This window comes from Alexandromys fortis, unplaced genomic scaffold, assembly GCF_014885135.2.
Source record: "Alexandromys fortis isolate MF-2015 unplaced genomic scaffold, M_Fortis_MF-2015_v1.1 scaffold_222, whole genome shotgun sequence".
In the NCBI taxonomy this organism is placed as follows: domain Eukaryota; kingdom Metazoa; phylum Chordata; class Mammalia; order Rodentia; family Cricetidae; genus Alexandromys; species Alexandromys fortis.
Window position 1 is genome coordinate 1,757,117 of NW_026068108.1, and position 2,630 is coordinate 1,759,746.

General features: G+C 43.3%; 1 pseudogene; it reads right to left on the bottom strand.

Annotated features, from left to right (window-relative positions):
- Window positions 1-1,472: 1,472 nt before the first annotated feature.
- Window positions 1,473-1,833, bottom strand: LOC126489744 (iron-sulfur cluster assembly 1 homolog, mitochondrial-like; annotated as a pseudogene).
- Between the last annotated feature and the right edge of the window lie 797 nt (window positions 1,834-2,630).

The window sequence follows — 2,630 nt, forward strand, 5'->3', positions numbered from 1 at the left end:
AAACATTTCAAGAGTCTAAGGACCTAGCTTAATGAGGACAGCATGAGGCACAAGCATGAGGACCTGAGTTCTGATCCCTTGCATTCATGTAAAACCCAGACACAGCAGTATATATGTATAATTTCAGCACTACAGTGGTGTGGGAAGTCCTTCTGTGTATGTGTTGTTTTTATTGATTAATGAATAAAGAAGCAAATGGCTTAACAAGATATAGCCAGGCTGGAAAAGATATAAAGAGAAAGAAGGCAGAGTCAGAAGAAGCCATGTAGCCCCACCAGAGAAGTCATACTGGATGCTGGACAGAACTTTTCCTGGTAAGCCATAGTCATGTTGATACACAGATTAATGGAGATGGGTTTAGGATATGAGTCTAAGTGATTGGCCAAGCAGTGGTTTAATTAATATAGTTTGTGAGTGATTATTTTGAGTCTGAGTAGCCAAGAAAGAACAAGGGGCCTCCAACACTGTGGGGCAGAGACAGGTGGACCTTGGGGTCTTATCAGCCAACTTGCCTACGTGTAGGAGGTACAGAGTTCCTGTGCTCACAGATAAGTTCTAGGGTAACCTAAAATCTTAGCACACAGGGTTGTTCCCTCAAGGGAAGGAATACTATACCTGTTATCCATCTAAAAACATAAGAGTGGACATGCATTTTAGCCGGATGACCTTTATACTATCTATGGCCAAAGAGGAGACAATATCATATCCTCCCCAAGACCCTTATTATAAGCTTTCTTTTCCCAGTCAATCTACAGAACCTATTTACATAAAAGATATCGCATGTAGTCAATCTATGGAACCTGTCTTATGGAACACGTCGCATATGCTTTGCAAAAAGTTTTGATGTAGTCACTTCCAATCTTTATTTAGCTTACTTTGTTCCTCAAAGAGATTATATATGCTTTATTGTGCTCATGTGATTTACTTCATGATCACCAGAAAAGTTTTTACCAAATGGTGCTGTGCTTAAATATTCCTAAAAATTAACTACTCAAGGTCAGACTCTTAAAGTTTGAGCCAAACTGGCTACTTAGTTGTATTGAACCAAACTGCCTTCCTGCCTCCCAATGATCATCACTCTGGTGCCATGGAAGTCTCCAAGATCTCCACACCTATGCAAAACAATGAACTCTGGGTTCAGGGAGATCCCCTGTTTCAAAAGGTATTGCAGAGACTCTACACGCATCCTCCTGGGGCAAAGATAAACATGCACACATTCACTTCAAGGCAATTGTCCTCATTGTCTATCTCATGCCCTGAGAGAGTTCTACTTTATGTCCTAAAACACTATCTTTCAGACTTCTGCAAATCTCGTGTGAATTTTTTTTTCGGGATTAGCACAGTGCCTGCATCACTTTATTCCCCCTTGCCGTGGCCGCACATCATAAACTCTGAAACATGACAGTCACATGATTTCTTCAGTAAGCTCCCAGGTAGATCCCGGCTCACCCGGAGCTTGGAGTCCTGAGGTTTCAAATGTTAAAGCTTTTACCACAGCCACAAGTTCCTTTGATGTTGGGGTTATTGAAACTCACTGGACAGTTTGTCCTCCACATAGTCCATTTCTGTTCCTAAAAGTGTTAACTGTGCTTTCTTTTCGATGAACACTCTGACTCCATCTTGAATCATCAGTCATTACTCCAGGGTGTAAGAGAGGCCATTACAGCCCCTGGTTCGCACGCCAACTTTCAGGCCCACATGCTCTGGCCTGTCTTTAAGAAGTTGTTATATCTTGTTCACAGCTGAGGGGGTCAGCGTGAGCGCCGCCTGCGTGGGCTGCAGCTTCCTCTTGCTCACAGCCCGCACGGTGGCGCGGACCAACGATGCCAACATGGTCATGGTGCGGCTGCAGCCTCGGGCCGGAGCGTGACCCCTCAGCCTCGCTCCATGGACACGGCTGGCTCTTTGACCACAATAGCATATTTATGTCAGAATGACTGTGACAGATATTTTTGCACAATGAAAAGTATTTTTAAGACTATGGAAGGCAGCATGAGAGAGAAATTTGATACCGTGTACTTGTCCTCATACCTTTATAACTTGTATTTGTAATTTACTGAAATTTGTTTGGTGAGGCAGTTGTTTTAAACTGACAAAACCTCTCAGCTGTCAAACTGCATCAGAGATCTTTGAGAAGGATAAAATTTTACTTGAGTTACAGATTAAAAACCAACAGAGAACTTACTTGGTTGGCACCTAGAGCTACCTTCAGGTTCCTCCATGGTTGCTGAAGGTCATATTTGCCTTTTGCTGTTTAGCGCAGGGCACCTGCCAGACTCCAGAAGATCCTGTGGGCTAAGAATCTGTAGGAAGACAAGCCTACCTTGACCTGAGCAGCTAGGCTGTCGATTCCAGTGGTCAGCGCTTGGCTGTTGGAGTGAATTGTGGATGGACGTTGTTCTGTGCCCATTTGTCTTCTGTCTTCTTTGGAGGAAATAGAGTGATGCTGCTAGGAGCCAACCTGTCTCTTTTAGTTATGAAAAGTTTTTTTATTATTTCTTTTTATTTTATGTGCATTAGTGTTTTGCCTGCATGTGTATCTATGTGAGGGTACTGGATCATCTGGAATGGGAGCCAGAGGCATTGTGAGCTGCCATGTGGGTACTGGGAATTGAACTCAGTTCTTCCAG